General features: G+C 36.1%; 1 long non-coding RNA gene and 1 pseudogene across 2 annotated transcripts in view; both read right to left on the bottom strand.

Moving 5' to 3' along the window:
- The window catches only part of LOC145296891 (uncharacterized), a 460,744-nt gene that overhangs the window by 237,710 nt on the left and 203,391 nt on the right, over nt 1-19,643 (bottom strand). The gene's annotated exons all lie outside the window — the stretch shown is intronic.
- Nucleotides 4,896-5,012, bottom strand: LOC145297090 (5S ribosomal RNA; annotated as a pseudogene).

The following is a 19,643-nucleotide window of genomic DNA, read 5'->3' as shown; positions in this document are numbered from 1 at the left end:
AGATTCGAACCCAGCGACAGAAACCATCTCTGGCTTCATTAGCAAGGACGCAATCCATTCAGTTACCGTTAACCGCAAGAAATGCTGTTAAATTTTAAACATTTTATTTTTTAAGTTTTTTTTTTTTAAACGTCTGTCAGAGTGATCTAATCATTATAGGATGATTTGCAAATAGCAGCTAAATTGAATGAGTTTTAATTCAACTTAAAGTGCTTAGCGATAAGAAACGAATTTCTTAAAGGGGCTGACATAATTATTTACTATAACAATTAATAAATACCTACGGACACTAGCGTTTCATCCTTTCAGGAATCATCAGTGCATGGTGTCAAAATTAACACCAGTCAATACGTCCCTAAAATGTGAGGCAACTACTCAATTGTACCAGTAGAACCCCGGGGATACGGTAGCCCTAGGATACGGTTTTTTTTTTTTTTTCAGGTTACGATGTAAAATTGATGTTTTTTCCAAATGCTGGTTACAATATTTGCTAAACATTCAACAGCATTTCTCGCGATTAACAGTAGCTGAATTGATTAGGTCTTCACTAATGAAGCCAAGGATGGCTTCTGTTGCTGGGTTCGAATCAGGCAGAGGTAGTTGGAGAAAGTCGTTCTGGCGTGACGATCACCTTTGCCTTGGTATTATATACTGTACTGTATTTTGTGACTAATTTTTTATGTAGTATCCTGGGGTTCTAATGTAATGGAGACAATTCTTCCTAAGATTTCCAGTGGGAAAAAAAAATTGCAATTTTGGTATGGATCCGTCGGGTTATATGATGTGCATTTGAAATGGCACCATCTGAGTGAAGATGTAAGGTTGGTTGGTTGGGTGTTTTTGTTTTACGGCATATCAACCCTTTTCCGGGTTATTTAATGCCGAATTCAAAGATTTTGGAGAAAAATTTTTTTAATAGAATATATTTGTTGTTTTCAAGTCGGTTTCTATTCAACCCATAGTTGGGACCTTAACAGGTACTATCACTCCGGGTCAGAGTGGACCTGGGAGCAATGGCAATTAAAGGGTGGCTCCACACTCCCCAAAGCCCACAAGCTGGGGCCTCACCACTGGATATAGTTTAAGGTCATATCCAGGACCAATTGATGTAAGGTAGAAGGGGACAAACTTGTTCCAGTGATGACGGACAAAAGTCCTGCTCCAGATGCAGTGAATTATCTGAATCAGTTCAACTGTTTGGAAGGCATGGATTAGAATGTACCATTGTATGTAGACATTACCAAGATACTGGTATCAAGCTGCAAGTCACGCCAGAACGACTCTCTCCAACTACCTCTGCCTGATTCGAACCCAGCGACAAAAGGTTAGCAGTAATACCAAAAAGTGTGGTTGGTTCTACACAAAGCCTTCACCACTATAAACAAATCATCTGAGCAACTTGTGGCGGGAGCTCATACGTTGAAAATCAATGAGAGTCCATTTTATATATATATATATATATATATATATATATATATATATATATATATAATTATTTACTATCTACAGACACTAGTGTGCCATCCTTTCAGGAGTCATTAGTGCAGGGTCTCACAATTAACATCGGTCGATAGATTCGAACCCGGCAACAGAAGCCATCTGGCTTCATTAGCAAAGTCCTAATCAATTCAGCTAATGTTAATCGCGAGAAATGCTGTTGAATTTTAAACATTTATTTTTTAAATGTTTTTTTAACGCCTGTCAGAGTGATCTAATCATTATATATAAATCTTTAGGAAGAAAAGATTGTGAGAAAAAAAGTGAGGTCTTTGCCGTTGCGTCCATCGCCAAAGCAGAAGTAGCGAAGGTTTAAATTAAGGCTGATCAAATTAAGACTGGTAAGGGGAAGATTTTCGAAACTATCGGCAAAAAAAGCGACCCCCTCCTTGTAGAAAAGTGCCCAGTTAAGTGTGAAGGAATTGTTTTTAGCCAAATTTTTCGATATTTGTCATCTGAAGGGTGGAGCTTCAAAACTATAGTGATCTTGTGAAAATCCGTTGCCTCTATCAAAAGTTTTAGACATACATACATAGATACATACATACACATATACATATATACATACATTTTAACAGACAGGTGAGATTTATCTAATAGATTATATATTATGAGAAATAATTTGCGCAGTCGACTAATTCACAAAAAATTTTTTTTAGAAAATTAATAATGATAATGTCGTTCATCAAATCTACCTGTGTTTGCTTACAATATCATGTTAGCTGATATTTGAGCTTGATGATGAATTCCCTGGAAAAGTCACTTCTGATTAATGTTTAGTTTTAACGCATGCAAATGAAGAAATTATGGAGATTTTAAATGGTACCTCTACTTTTATCGTGAATTTAACTCATTAATAAGAAAAAAATTAAAATAAAATGGCGAGGTACACCTGGACTTGAACACAGGATTATTTGATCTGTAGTCGAATGCTCTTTGATCACCGAGATATATCTACAGATGACAATAATGCTGTTTTGTTTTTTGTTTTTTAAGAAGAAATGATTTGCTGAAATTTTATTATCTCCCTTTGCTGGTATAATGCAAATTATTCCCCTGTAAAAATTCTTTTATATCTATAAGAAAGGAAAACTTTTGAGGATCGGATTTTTTCGATTGTTATCAGATGAATTTCTATACGAAACATATCTAAGAACACTGCCAGACATATAAATTAGCTTTGTGTGAAATTTCCAAAAGATAGGTTCCGAAACTGCTGAGCCTATGAGGAACTCACACACACAAAGTGACTTTTATATAATAGTAGAGATAGGGATTAGCTTACTATTAGAATATATCCATATAATTTTAGGCATTTTAAGTTGCCGCCCTTGCATAGTAATGGTATTCTTTGTGAAATAATAAATCTTTACTTAACTTGAAGTATTATTATAAGATTGTCTCCCTTGCGTGGTCGTAGGGTTAGAATTTTTCTTTCAACCCCCCCCCCATCCGTGTACTCAAAACGAAACGGAATTTTTTATGAACGGTGTTTCTTTACAAGAATTCCCCACCTGGGGAACACTACTTCCCTTCTAGCTACAACGTGGTCTTCTTCAAGTCCAATGTAAAAAAAAAAAAAAAAAGGAAATATTTGTTGAGCAGTCTTAAGAAATCAATCTTTTTTGTTCATAAGCCGATTTGTTTTCACTCCTCTCATGGTACCGTGTGTCATCCAACTGGCAATCTCGTTAATCGTTTATCCTCGAGCGGATTTTGGCCTTGATAAGCGGTGACTGGTAATAAAATAATTGCCACGATCAAAATCGATTTGCAAGGCGATCGCACTTGCTTAGCAAATCGTGCATCTCAAAATGAACAGCGCTTGTCGTATATTCGTCCACAAATAACGACCCAAGACCTTCTGAACAGTGCAAAAACACACATCAAAGACGCCAAGCAAAAACAAACTATATACATATACACTTATGTGCAAATATACAAAAGATTATGCATAAACGTATTTTCCTTCCAACACTCTGCACCCCGCTCCTATCCCCGGGGCTCCCCCCACCGACCTACCCATCCGGTGACAAATACGTGCGACTATAAAAGCCAAAGAAATTAAAGCCACGTAGCACCTCGCGTACGGGGTAATAGAAAGAAACACAATGGAACTCTACAGAAAAGTTGCAAAAGACGAAAGACGGAAGGAAGAGCCTGAGGCTAAATCTTTGGCAGACCGTTGTGTGTGGGAGTGCGTGTAGGTGGGTGAAAGGAATTTCTGATAATCTTACAACAGAACAAAGACAGAAGTAGATATGATGAGGGGGGGGGGGGGCAAATCCAATAAGATGACGGCACATCCTCCTCGGCTATACAGAAGAAAGCAAAGTAGAAATTGTTATTCAAAGATAAAAATTGCGTGTGTACAAATAAATAATATTACAAGTGTGTGTGTGTGTGTATGTATATATATATATATATATATATATATATATATATACTAGACTACCCGTGACCCGTTGAGTCAGTATTTTATATTAGCTATGGAATTCATGTTTTCCTGCTTTCCGGCTGACTACAATATGGTTGTCTTCAAGTCTAACGTAAATAAGTTCTTGATGAGCCGTTCCATATAAGTTATCAAATTTACCAAATTTTCATTACTAATGATTACTATATTGTCCAATTTCTACTGTACACTCTTTAACCCTTATCCTTGAGTGGCCTCTTGGCCTTGATAATGTGGCGATGCCTATGTAAAAAAAAAAAATGTATGAGCGTGACAATTGTGACGTAAAGAAAATAGTTTTTTTTTTTTTTACATAACAGAAACATTTCTATGAAAGTATATTAAAATGAAAAAAAGAGTATAGATAGATTTCTATGGGTCGTTCTGTTTATTATAATTAACTATTTTTTAAAAACAAAACAATTTACAATTACTGAATTATAAGTGGTTGGTCATACTTATAGGTAAATGTGCACTGAACAGATACCATGATACCTCTTATAGTTAAATTCAAATTTTGATATATCTGCTTTTATTTTTTTATTTTTTTTTTATTTTTTTATTTTTTTACATCGCTCATTTCTGTATTACGTTTAAGTTATTTTAAACCTCAATCTTCCCATGTTAAATAATAATTTCGAAATAATAACGTTAATATTTCAGTGCGAAGGTTATGCGCGTATGCGCAACCGGATGTCGTAAACCGGAAAGTGGGTTACATACATCGTTACAAGGTCATTTGTGTTTTATAATTATATATATATTGCAGCTTCCTTCAGTTTGACAGACTATAGATACCCACTGTAAGAGTACCTGCTCATTGAATTTTTGTGGCAAGAGTTGTGCAATCTCCAGCAAAATCTCTCCTAAGTCGGCGTTGTTAAATACTAGTGGCAAGTAGATGTCCAGGACGACTGGAAACAATTCTGAGATAAGCAGAGAGCACATACAGCGCCTAGAATTTCCAAATGGTCACCCATCTGGTACTAACCAGGTTCAACGTTGCTTAACTTTGGTGATCTAATGAGAACCGGTGTGTCAACATAATTATGCTGTATATATATATATATATATATATATATATATGACAAAAAAGTCTATATTCCAAATTTGAAGACGTTGTCCATTTTACCGTTTATTTCTTTCAGCATGTTAAAATGTTAAATTCTAGACAGCACCTGTTTCGTAGCACAGAATCATTCATGCAATAATTGTCAATTTTTCAATCCATTCCGCTTTACTCATCGGAAGAATAGAAACTGATCAACTTTAAAATAAAATAAAGGAACATGGATATGAAAACAAAATCATAAAATTGGAAGAGAAGTTGCAATCGTGTTTTCTTTTAGTCTGGTACAAATGAATGGTGAAATATAATCGAACAAGCATATTTTTCCAATAAACATAAATGTATATCATAGATAAAATACTTGGACATGTCTTTCGCAGTATATATGGCTAATCAGCATGACTGTGGATAACTATTTTCTCTATAGCAATTAATTAAATACATAAACAATTAATATACGTGTATGCGCTTACATTATATATATTCATACACGTCACTAAAATGTGAGGTGACTACTCCATTGTAAGGGAGAAATTCTTCCTAAGACTCCTAGGGGAAGTAACTCATACTAAATATGATTATTGCTAGAAAAATAACATTCTGTATCATTCAACCACGGTAGTGGTTGAATATATGCTTAAGTCTGAAATTGAATGAATCGAGACACATTCAACCCCCACCACTAATTCCGTTCGCAACCAAATTTAAAACAGGTTATATAGTTGAATAGAACTCCTCATTAGCTACATTTTGAAAAACAATTTTCGAAAATTGGTTCAGTAGAAAAAAAGTTACAGCAAAATATGTGGGTTCACAAAACAGGAGAGTAAGTACATAAGTGACTAACGCTTTTTTTTTTTTTTATTTTGCATAACTTTTTTTGTATATAAATAATTTTTACTGCGATTTTGCCAATATGACATGTTAGCGTAACGGTTAGAGTACCGGGGGTTGGTGGAAAGATTTTAGGTTCAATCCCGTGTATCGTTTTTTTTTTTATAATTAAAAAAAAAACCGAACTTTTTTTTAATAACTAATTTTTTTTAACTCTTCTTATGATTTTATAGCAAAAAATGGTGAATTTATCGATTAAAAATAGTGAATTCTATGATATACATATTCTTTGAATGAACTCAAATTTTTCGTTATCACATTTGATGAAAAATATAGTCCCATTTTGGCAATGCGTCTGACCAATGATGCTTTTGAACCTGCGACCAGCACTGCGATGTCATCAGCAGCAGCCTGGGCATAAATATTCCTATTTTTAAACTCCTTTAAAAGAGGATTCAGCATACAGTTCCATAGTAAAGGTGATAAAATCCCACTTTGGGGGTTTCATTTAACTACTTCCCTTTTAAGAGTTGCCCTCAGTAGTTCTACTTGAACTGTTCTGTGCCTCACCATATACTCAATCCATCGGATGAGTACTGTGGCACATTGAGTTCTCGTAGCGACTTGAACATACTACTGAAGGGTATGTTGTCAAAAGCTTCAATGATATCTAAAAAGACACCGAGTGCCATCTTCTTTTTTGTTAGTTTACGCTCTATACAGATCACGAATTCATGAACCGCAGTCTCGGTAGAGACCCTGGCTCGGAACTACTGTGATTGAATGATAAATATTGCATAAATGTGTGTTTGAGAGCTAATTTTTTTTGACAATCATTAATAAATATTATAAATTTATATATTAATACAATAGCAATGCCTGGAAAAATCATGGATTATATGGAAAAATGCGCGCATGAAAAGTAATATTCTTAAGATTTTATTAAACCTGGAAAAGTAAAGGACAAGAAATTCAGCCTGGAAAAGTAAAGAACAAGATATTCTAGTAAAGTAAAAAATAAGAATTTTTTAGACTTAAAATATTGCAGCTAAAAATAAAATTTGAATATTGATAAATATTTTATTTATTATTTGCATATGTTGTTGTTTATTGTTGAGTTAGAAAGAATTAAATGGTCCTAATTATGATATAATAAAATTATTAATTTTTATGTAAATTATAAAATTATTAATTCCATCTACTAACTGACTAACTAATGAATTAATTTTATTCATACAATTTTAACTACATAAATATATGCAAATAATAGGGGGGGGAATAAGTTCAATCCAGCGACTGACACCCTTTGTAACTTTGTAATGGGTCTGCGATAGGTTAAAGTTATATTATTTTCCTTCCGGGAATTTAAACTGCATTCTTTATTTTTATTTTTGCATTTTTTTTTTTATTTAAAGCTTCTTTAGACTATATATATATTTTTTCATTAAATTTATTTATACAAACATTAATGGCTACATATGTGCATACATGTTTCTGTAATCACCCGCGTTGGGGGACTACGTCTTCAGGCCAAGAATTACCGTCGAAAACCGATATTTCAACCAAAAACATTTTCCTATTTCGTTAGTAAAGTTAGAATATAACCTGGGTGGGAGTCATAAAGCGGTGAGAGGACAAGTGAGGTCTTTGAAGATAATAAACATCTTTTTTATTTCCCTTTCTCTTTATCCATCCCATCTTTTGGTTTTTATGGCATAAGGTACTTAAAAATTTAGTATTTTTGTCTTGCAGTCTGTAAATTAAAAACATTTCCTATGGTCACTGAGTACTGACCGGTGTCTTTCAATCAACACCCATCTACATACGTACACGCACACACACACAACACACACACACACGTTAATACAGATATTCAGAAGCGAATATATGCTGTTCGTTTTATTTTACTCACACACACGCACTGAAACTAGGCAATAACTATAACTACGCAAGAATAAAATTAAAATTAAAATAAGGTAAATAAAACAAACAATAAAAAATAAAAATAAAAAATAAAAAAATAAAAACAAATAAACAAACAAAATAAGAATAAACATAAAACCTCGAAAGTTATCTAAACTCCACATGTACATATATATATTAATATACTTATAAACGCCTACACCTTGCTACACCTGCGCATATATACACACACACATACAGACATACATATATATATATTTTTTCAAATAAATATCAACACTTACCATATATTTTTTCAAATAAATATCAACAATTATTTTCATAGTAACAAACACTAGTGTTTCATGCTTACGCAATCTTCAGTGTAGAAAGAGATAATTACTGCTGCCTGGAAGATTCTAATCCAGTTCCTAAGTCATCATTGACTTCACTAACCAGCATTCTACCTTAAGGTTACCTTCAAGCAACACAAAAATTGATGAAAATTAAGTGCCTATAAATGCAAAGTCAGTAGGCATACATAGTAATTAGTCAGAGAGTATTCAACGACTAGAAGTCAGAATGTCGCAGTTGTGCTATATATGGGGAATGTGTATCCAATTATATTTCACCTTTTATTCATACCAATCTTAATTTATGAAGCTCGATGTAACTACAGAGCATATAACAAGGGACAATAGTCTATATTCCAAGATGGCGTAATAAAATGGAAAAAGATAATTGCAAGTTTCAGATTTTATAATCATGCCCACATGCCTTTATTTTCTTTTAAAATTGATAAGTACTTTTTTTCTGATGAATTAAGGGCAAAATAAATTCATTGATTGACATAATTACATGAATAATTTTGCGCTAGGAAACACATGCTGTCAAGAATTGTGAATGTCGACGTACTTAAAGAAATAAGCAGTAAGATGGTCAACATCTTGAAATTTGGATTATAGATTTTTGTCATATATATATATATATATATATATATATATAATTATTTTCTACTATAATAATTAAATACCTACAGACACTAGTGTTTCATCCTTTCGGGAATCTTCAGTGCAGGGTGTCACGATTACTACCAGTCGAACGATTCGAACCCCGTATCACGAGACATCTCTGGCTCGATTAGCGGAGACCTAATCCATTCGGCTACCATTAACCGCTTGAAATAACGTTGAATTTTAAACATCTTAATTTTAAGTGTTCATATATATATATATATATATATATATATATACACACACACACAGCGATGGTCAAAATTATGGAGCACCTATAAAAATACTTAGATAATAGATTAAACCTCCGCATTTAAAAGTTAAAAATTGTACAGTGAATAGTTGAAAGCAAATATAAAATATTTAACAATAGATTGTAGTATTTTTTTTTTTTTTGCTTTAAAGCCTTTTTTTTTTTTTTTAGCTGAATTTCATACTAAATTCATTCCAATATTCAAAATGATTCATTGACATAGTAATAGTTGTTTCTTATTTTTCTAGGTAATATTTGATTCCTGTCAGTGCTATAATAGTATACTTGAAAATGCCTCCAAAGAAGCAGCTTTCAGAGATTAGAAGGGCACAAATAGTCGTTTTATCTAGTGAATGATATTCTCACGTACAAATTGTCAGGAAGATGGAATGTTCAAAGAAGGGAGTTCAGAAAACGATTAAAAGCTACAAGAAAACAAAGTCTTTCAAAAACAAAAGGACAAGGCCGTAAAATGTCTACAGCCGCCATGGAAGACAAATCTTTGAAAAGAGCATCTCTTACAGATAAGGAAGGAAGGATATATAAGTTTAAATCATAATTTTGATTTTTCATTGGCGCTCCATAATTTTGACCATGGCTGTAGTACCCCAGGGACTCTAAGTCAGTGGTTGTTATATGTGAACTTATCTTCTCGAGCTGTCAGACCCAAATAGCATTTAAGCTGACAAATCAAACTTTGCTTCCGACTAGTCAATTTTCATTTGTTACTGTTGCACCGTGTTACTGACAGTATAACAACATTCTTTGCTACAATGTATTTAAAGTACGTCTTTTCAGGTTATTTAATGCCGAATCCAGTGATTTTGAAGAAAAAATTTTTAATAGAATATATATATATATATTTTTTTCAAGTCGGTTTCTATTCAACCCATAGTTGGGACCTTAACAGGTACTACCACTCCAGGTCAGAGTGGACCTGGGAGCAATGGCAATTAAAAGGTGGCTCTACACTCCCGAAAGCCCACAAGCTGGGGCCTCACCGCTGGATATACTTTACGATCATTTCCAGGACCCATGGCGGTTGGAGAGAGGTCTGAAGTGTAATGAACACGGTTCCAGTGTAATGGCACGTTACATCTATCGTGTTTTCCTTGGAATTTCCTTGTGAATTGGCACACTATTACATCTACAGCGGTAACTCTCTGCTGGTTAGTAATGGGAGATTTACTGAACTCATTCTATCCACTTTTTATTCTTGCATTTACACTAGCACCAGATCCACCCTGTGCTCCAATGCCATCTAAATATACGTTTTCCACATCTGAGTTTCACCACCTCCATTTTTTTTTTTTTTATTGCGAGTCAGCACTTATCAAAGCCAAAAGGCCACTTGAGCATAAGAGTTCATTATTGTAAGTTGGTAGTGTAGTAATCGTTAATGGTATAAATTGGGTAGAATTTGATTATTTATGGAGACAGCTCAACAAGAACTTGTTTACATTGGAGTTGAAGGCTACCATGTTGTATTCAACCGGGAAGCAAAACAGTGGAACAGTGTTCTAAAAGCAGGCAGTTCTGGGAAAGAACCTTTGTTTATGGAATCTGTGTTTAGATTTAGGCACAAATAGAGAGTGGGGGGAAATCATATATAGTGGTTGTAGCTAGTCGATTGTTTTTTTTTGTGAAAGTTTTGCAAGGGAGAACCATAGATTGGAGTTCAGTCGAACACCTGCCATGAAAATAATGACAAAGCAGAGACAGGCTGGCAGCGTCTCTTCTATGGGAAAGAGGTTGCAGGAAAGAGAAAAGGGCAACACCTACCAGGTTTCAATGGCGATTTTGAACTCTACCAAGGCTGGATAAGGCGTGCCGAGCAGCTCCTGCCCAGATGCGGCAACAGTACTCTATTTTCGGACATATACACTTGTCTTACACTTCTTGTACACAGAGGGGAATAAAAAGGAACAACACCAGGTTACGGTGTAGAGTAAGGAGTGATGTCCGTTGAAAAGAGACAAGGAAGAACGAGTTTGAGCATCGAGGAGAGAACGAGAACACGTGTTAACACCCCCACCCCACCCGTGAGCATAACGCTCACGGGAGAGACAGAGTAAAACTCTAGAAGTGTAAGCCATTTTGAGTTTCAGAAACAGTTTCAGATGGTTCGCTGTTACACACAAGCCCTGGGAGGTGACTTGTTTGTAGTAGACAGTTCCACAGGACAAAATATTCTTACCGTGTCGAAACCCGGGAAAAGAACATGTGAAATTGCTCCAGAAAAGGTTTAATATTTATGAAGCAATTCTGGTTTCTGATTGGTTGGTAGCAGAACGTAGTTAATTTGATTCGTCAGTTCTTAGCAGTATCGTTTATAAATAGAATCGTCCGACTGTGTGGGATCATGCCCCATTATAGCTCCAAAATATTGCAACAATCCCCACCCCCACTCAGCCGGTAAACACACTATTGAAGTGAGTAATGTTTTATTATGTTGTTCGGTATTGCAGTGTTGTCATTTGTTCGTGTTTGTTAATAAATATTTGTCTACTGTACTTGTGTTACATTTATCATTTATTTATGCTGGTAGGTAGTTTTGTATGAACCTTAACACCTACCACAGACTGGTTGTCATCTCTCAATGGAATTTTACTTTTTGTGTACCCAATGCTTACATGTGCCAAAAGAAATAAGTTGCATTGAACACCTTTTCACACACTTGTTTCTGGGGGTGAGTTTCTAACCATTGATCACCACCTTCGTCTGGTTACTATTCATTCTGAGGCGTTTACTTTCCATACCATTCTACCAAGTCATTAACTCAACATGCAACACTTACATTGTTTCACAGGCAAACACTAAATCAATGGCATAAAACATCTCAGCTCAACAACCCTACAAAACTCAATGGCCAATGCTTCTAAAACAGTCGTTAACTCAACTTTGCAAAAAACAAAAATATGAATTGGATTGTCTCCCTTATCCTCTAATTGATTCAAATCTCAAGTTCTTTTTTTAGTAATCTATATATCTATAAAAGTGTAATTTGATTAGAGCCCAAAACAATAAATGTTAAGGGGTAAAAATTGGGGTCAAAGTTAAAAAAAGAAAGAAAAAAAAAAAAGAAAAGAAAACTTCTGCGGTCTCTAATAAATTACTCAGCGAATGTTTGTCTAAACATTTGAAATTTTACATAAAGTGTATTCAGACATAGGACAAGCTTTTTAATCAGGTTTTGGCCGAAAATTTCGCTGCAAAGGCATCAAAGTTCCAAAGATTTGACCTTTGCAATCTCTAGCAAACTATTCAACTAATTTTGGGTCTAAACATTTGAAATTTTACATAAAGGATATTCAGACATGCAGCAAGCTTTTTAATCAGTTTTGGGGGGAAAATTTGGTTGTCAAGAGGTCAAAGCAGACTCTACCAAACTCCTTTTTAATTGGTTTTCAGACAGAAATTTGGCTGTCAAGGGATCAAAGTTCAACAATTTGACTGTTGAAAACTCTACCAAACTCTTCCGCCAATTTTGAGTCTAAATACTTGAAATTTTAGATGTAGGTTACCAGGACATGAGTCAAACTTTAATATATACATATATATATGCACATAAAGTTATGAACAGTACATAAGGCCCGAGCAAAGCCGGGTTGAGCTGCTAGTAACAATTATTTAAAAACAAACAAAAAAAAAAAACATTATTTTCACAGGTAAGTACTAAATCATTGGCATAAAACTTCTCTTCTTGACAACCAGTACGGAACTCAATGGTCAACGCTTCTAAAACAGAAAGGAAAAACAATGGACTCAGTACAGAACAGTGAGCTGAGAAAGGTATCTCTTTTAGAGAGCTTTACAAGCACTGATGATCACTTTAGTTTTCACTAGCAGGGTGACCCGACGTTGCCCAGGATTGAATGATGATCAACGAATGTTTTACACTCCCATATTTTTATTGTCATCGAAATCGGTGAAATCGTTTATTTCTTTCAATCAAATCGATTGAATGCCTGCTCTAATTGGGGACACATTGTAGTGCATCAGGAGAAAGCATCACATGCTGCGTGCAGTGACTTAATTCTTTTAATCGGTTTTTTTTTTATTAGTTTTTGCATAAAAGTAAGAATAATAATAAATTATCAGTAAAACTTGAATCGAGTATCATTTTTTTTTTTTTTAAATAATCTAAAAAAGAATATATATATATATATATATATATATATATATATATTTTCATGGCAGGTGCTCATCTGAACTGCAATCTATGCCCCCCCCTCGCCAAAATTTCACGAAAAACACTCGTCTAGCCAGAACCACTATCAACAATTTCCCACACTATCTATCTGTGCCTAAACCTAAATTTAGATTCCATGAACAGGGCTTCTTTCTTAGAACTGCACGCCCGTGGAATTCTCTTCCGTTTCTCTGCTTTCCAGCTGACTACAATCTGATTACCTTCAAGTCCAACGTGAACAATTTCTTATTGAACCGTCCCCCTAAGTAACCCAAGTTATAAAATTCCCACTAATATTTACTTTGCTAAAATCACAATGACTAATGTATACCCATTAACCCTTATCCTCGAGTGGTCTCTGGGCCTTGATAAGTGGTGACTCCCATGTAAAAAAAATAAATAAAATGAGGTGGAACAATAAAGTGTTGCCCTAAAGAAAACAACACTACAGCTTTATTTTAAAACTTATTGAAAAAAATTAATTCACGTAACTTGATTATGTAGTAGAGCTGACATCTATTCAATGTAGCTGCATTCTGCCTCAATCATTGTCTCGATACGGGTCTGGAATTGAAAGCATGTCTTTTCTACACGCACCGGCGGGAGCTCAGCAACAATCAGGCTGGCTTTAGTGTTGTAGGAGGTCAGGTTGGTGATGTTCTCGACGTATGACCAAAAAAAGTAGTTCAGTTGGGGAAGGATGGGGGGGGGGGCAGTAAAAGAAGGTACAAAGTTGTAGCAATCCTTCTAAAGCCAAGCCTGGGTCTCTTTGGACTTGTGAGCCAGCAACGAGTTTGCTGCCACACCCAGGGTCTGCCAGCAGCCACCCGATTGCACCAGGCGATCACCACACTCTTCAGCACATCCAGGTACACTTTGATGCTGACTTTCAAGCCGAATTCGACACTGTGGGATGGCATGATGTGGCCCTCACTTGAAACCTCACCAAAGATCATAATCGTAGCCGGAAACTTGGTTTTCATCACCCTGAGCAATCCAGCGATGCATTCTGGAAGTGCTGGCGAAGGTCCTGTTGTCATGACTTGGATTGTTAGAGAGCATCAGTTGTACAGCGGCGCATCTCCAATCTTACTCGTTGAACATTGTGTCACTTTCAGACTTGATAGAAGGCTCCTATCGCTCTTGGGATTTGTACACAACTGGCCAACTAATAGATGGTCTGCAAAAAAAAAAAAAAAAAAAAGAAAAAAAGAAAACCGGTTTTCATCAAACAGAAATGGAATCATGTCTTTTCTAGGGCGACAATTTTATCGTTTCATTCTGCATATACTTAGAGATTTTAAGAATTACTGTTTTTTTTTTTAGGTCAAAATCTATTCCATCTAACACTTATCGTTGGCAATAAATAGTATTCTTTTTAGCTCTTTACATAAAGTGGCTTCATGCCTTGTCTGGAGCGATTTCCATAAATAAAATGAAAAAAAATAATTAAAATAGGTATAGGTTTGTGTTGAACATCTAATTTAAAAATGAAAAATAAAACGGTGCATAGCGTACAAAAGGTTGTCCCCCTCCCTCTCTGATTTAACTGAACACGTGATTCTGCTTAGCCAATCACAGCTTAGTATCTTCCAGCTTCTCTTTACAAAAAAAAAAAAACAAAAAACAAAAAAAAAACACGGAAGTTTTTAGCTGATACAAGAGACATTTGAACGCTCACACTTGCCGCTTGACTGCAGAAGTCATGTCGCAGAGACGGCAAAAAATAAATAAAAATAAAAAAGAAAAAGAAAAAAAAAACATATTCAGCTTAATATTTATAAGTTTGCTTTTGGTCGTCATGGTTACTATCCGTGCGAAAGAGTCAGTCAATAAACATTTCAAGTATTTTGCATTATCATTGCATAAATTAAATTATCGCCATTTGTAATAACATCCGGGTCTTGACAGCACTGCAAAACGCTTCGTGCTTTATCTAGGTTCAAATATGACTGACTTCAAAAGAAAACTTCTTTTACTTATGTATATACGTACAAATAACCAAACAAACATTCCCCCCCCCCTCCTCACTCCAAACAAGGCATATTGCCACTTGGAACAAAAGGGATTGTGTCTATCAAGAGACTATGGGGAGTTGAGCAGCAAGATGTCTGTCTACATTACATTTAAACTTCAGCAAGTTAGTACAGTAAAGGAAGCAAGAAACAGGTAGGGATATCCAAATTCTAGCAGTCTGAGGGTAGAAATTATTAGAGTAGAAGGCTTTCAAGCATCTAGGGATCTCAACAGTGAAGGGGTGGGATATTGCTGCTTGTAAGATTAGTTGCAAGTATAGATGTCGAGGAAAGCACAATTGCTATGAGTTCAAAGCATATTCCGTTAAAGTAATATATATTACTATTTCATTTAATAACATAAATAGATATAATTTTATGCACAAATTTTCAGCATAAGCCTGACGAATTCTCACGAGGATGAAACGCAGAATATTCTGTGTAGCTTAATTGCCATATATATTTCCATAACTTACTATATATTTATATATAGTTATTTAAAGACCTTTTTTTCTTTTTTTTTTACTTAGGAATCATCACTTATCAAGGTCCAAAGGCCACTCGAGGATAATGGTTAATGAATGTAAGATGGTTGTGTAGTAATTGTTAATGGTATAAATTGAGTAGAATTCGATTATTTATGAGGACGGTCCAACAAGAACTTGTTTACATTGAATTTGAAGGCTACCATGTTGTATTCAACTGGAAAGAAGACCAGCGGAACAGTTTTCCACAGGTAGACAGTTCTGGGAAAGAAGCTTTGTTCATGGAATCTGCATTTAGATTTAAGCACAGTTAGAGAGTGGGGGAAATTGCACATAGTGGTTGTAGCTAGTCGAGTGTTTTTTTTTTGTGAAAGTTTGGTAAATGGGAACCATAGATTGGAGTTCAGTCGAGCACCTGCCAGGAAAATAACAAAACAGAGACAGGCTCACAACGTCTCTCCTGTGAGAAAGAGGTTGCAGGGAAGAGAAAAGGGCATCACCTACTAAGTTTTGAAGCCGGTTTTAAACTATCAAGGCTGAATAGAGCAGACCAAGCAACTCCTGGCCAGATGTGTCAACAGTATTCCATTTTAGGGCGCACTTGGCTCTTATACAGATAGCGGATTGCAACACCAGTGAGATACCTACTGGAGCAGTAGAATGTTCCAACCACTTTTCCAGTGATCTTGGCAACAGATTTGATGTATGTGTTCCATTTCAGATCAAGAGTGAAGGTCAGTTCCAGAAGCTTGTCAAAACATGAAGCTTCCCCAAGGACGAGAGCCATTTATTTCAACCGAGGTGTGATGGGGTTAAGAGCGTTTATGATGAAAGGAGAGAAGCTTGGTTTTTGATGCATTAAAATTAACCAACCACCATTTTCCCCATTGCACCACGTTCTCAAGATCAGAAAAGAGAGAATCAGAAAGATCTTGGTCATTGCTGGCCTTTGAAGTGTTGCCATAGATTTTAGTGCCGTCTGCATAAATGGCTACGAATGATCAAAGAATGTGATTTGGGAGATCATTGATTATGATCAAGAAGAGAGTTGGAGCCAGGATGGAACTGTGAGGGACGCCAGTGTTAATACTATGAGTTTCTGATTTCTGCCCATCAATGATTACTCTTATAAGCTTATCTGAGAGACAGGATTTTATAATTGAAAAAAAAAATTTCCCGTTTAGCTAGTGATCTTGTAAATTAGACCTTTATGCCATATTGTACCTATTTACTATGCCTCCCCACGGGACAGAGTTAGACACCAGGGTCGTTTTTTAACGTGGAGAAAAGGTACAAAAATAAAAATTGTCTCAGTCGTGAAGGATTTCTCCTCCACCGAAAGAGAACAAGAAATAGAAGTGCAGCATCTGAAGAACAGATGGTATTTATTTGCTCCCCCACCGAGCAAATTAGGCACAAGGCCAATTTTTAATGTGAGGAGTGAAGGGAGGGGGAAGGGAAAAAGGGGACCAGCTCCCGAGAGGTGGGAAATGGGAGCTGGTTAAAGGTCAGGCATGTGGGGTTGCCCCCACATCTGGTCTTTGCTAGTCATAGCTAGTCATAGCTTGCAGCATCTGCCGGAACAGATGGTATTTATTTGCTCCCCCACCGAGCAAATTAGGAACAAGGCCGATTTTTAATGTGAGGAGTGAAGGGAGGGGGAAGAGAAAAAGGGGACCAGCTCCCGAGAGGTGGGAAATGGGAGCTGGTTAAAGGTCAGGCATGTGGGGTTGCCCCCACATCTGGTCTTTGCTAGTCATAGCTTGCAGTATTTGCCGGAACAGATGGTATTTATTTGCTCCCCCACCGAGCAAATTAGGCACAAGGCCAATTTTTAATGTGAGGAGTGAAGGGGAGGGGGAAGGGAAAAAGGGGACCAGCTCCCGAGAGGTGGGAAATGGGAGCTGGTTAATGGTCAGGCATGTGGGGTTGCCCCCACATCTGGTCTTTGCTAGTCATAGCTAGTCATAGCTTGCAGTATCTGTCGGAACAGATGGTATTTATTTGCTCCCCTACCGAGCAAATTAGGCACAAGGCCGATTTTTAATGTGAGGAGTGAAGGGAGGGGGAAGGAGAAAAGGGGACCAGCTCCCGAGAGGTGGGAAATGGGAGCTGGTTAAAGGTCAGGCATGTGGGGTTGCCCCCACATCTGGTCTTTGCTAGTCATAGCTTGCAGTATCTGCCGGAACAGATGGTATTTATTTGCTCCCCCACCGAGCAAATTAGGCACAAGGCCGATTTTTAATGTGAGGAGTGAAGGGAGGGGGAAGGGAAAAAGGGGACCAGCTCCCGAGAGGTGGGAAATGGGAGCCGGTTAAAGGTCAGGCACGTGGGGCCGCCCCCACATCTGGTCTTTGCTAGTCACAGCTAGTCCCAGCCTGCAGCATCTGCCGGAACAGATGGTATTTATTTGCTCCCCCACTGAGCAAATTAGGCACAAGGCCGTTTTTAATGTGAGGTAAAAACCAGCTCCCCTTAAAGTAGGCAAAAAGGGGGCACTCTGGTTACCAAAAATAATAATTGTCCCAGTATAGAGGGTTTCCCCTCCATTGACTGGTACAAATTATCTTAAGTGCAGTATCTGCCGGAACAGATACTACACTTTGATCCTGGCCTGAAGGCCAAGTAGTTGCTATGTCAAAAGCTTTTGCTCTAGAAGCTCCTGTCGAGAGATTCACAAAACCAGCGTGATATAACAGTTAGCACATCAGTTGTAGATCTCGTAGAATGGAAACCAGATTGCATGTCACCGAGTAGGTTATTTTTGCTCAAGTATTGCCGACACAGGAGAGGTGTGGTTGCAGATTGCACAACCCTTGCCTCACAATTACAGGCACAGCTACTCTTACAGAGGATATACATTGTCTATCAAGACCGAACGGAGACGATGATGGATGATTTTATATATGTTGCATAGCGTACATAATGAGGACACATTAACGGAGACTCATAATACACGAATGACGATGAAAAGGAGGGAGACATTTCTATCAGACTGGGATCATTCTTGGAGGTTTCATATCAATACGGACTGGGAGATATATGATACAAGTTCTTATAAACACAGAGGAGGGGATACCTTACTTGTGATGATGGTGGGGAGGAAACACAATACTTGAAAAGGTTATACAACGTTCGTTACAAGATGATAATAAAACACATTTACCTTTTTGTTGTAAGAAATGACGACACGACACAAACAGTTACAAACATAGTTGCTTTCTTTATTATTCAATCGCCTGATCGGTGATGTCAGGAATTCAAACTTTGATTTACATGGTCTATTTTCCTCCCTTCGCTTCTAAGGGGCTCTCCTTTTTTACTGACTATCACGTGTGTGATCTGCTCTGAATATTTGATCCTCATCTACTCTATAACTTCGAACCCCCAGATTCCTATATTGAGAAATCTCCTTTGTTTATGACGTCAGAAGTGTATTTACCAACGTGACTATATCACGTTTCCTACATATGTCCGTCCAACACACTTTTGGCAAACAAAGAATCCTCAATTCTAATTCTAACCTATTTTTTTTACACGATACATTTTAACTCACATTGTGCATTCATTTAACTAATATATTTAATATCCAGATTTCTAAAAGAATGGAAAATCGACTCTTTTTCGGACACAAAAAATATTAAACTATTTCTAATAGAATAAACAATATTTAACTATTTCTAATAGAATAAACAATATTTAACTATTTCTAATAGAATAAACAATATTTAACTATTTCTAATAGAATAAACACTATTTAACTATTTCTAATAGAATAAACAATATTTAACTATTTCTAATAGAATAAACAATATTTAACTATTTCTAATAGAATAAACAATATTTAACTATTTCTAATAGAATAAACAATATTTAACTATTTCTAATAGAATAAACACTATTTAACTATTTCTAATAGAATAAACAC

This window comes from Euprymna scolopes, chromosome 17 (genome assembly GCF_053919585.1).
Source record: "Euprymna scolopes isolate OS-2025 chromosome 17, ASM5391958v1, whole genome shotgun sequence".
Classification (NCBI taxonomy): domain Eukaryota; kingdom Metazoa; phylum Mollusca; class Cephalopoda; order Sepiida; family Sepiolidae; genus Euprymna; species Euprymna scolopes.
The sequence above is the reverse complement of the archived record's forward strand: the minus strand, read 5'-3'. Positions and strand labels throughout refer to the sequence as shown.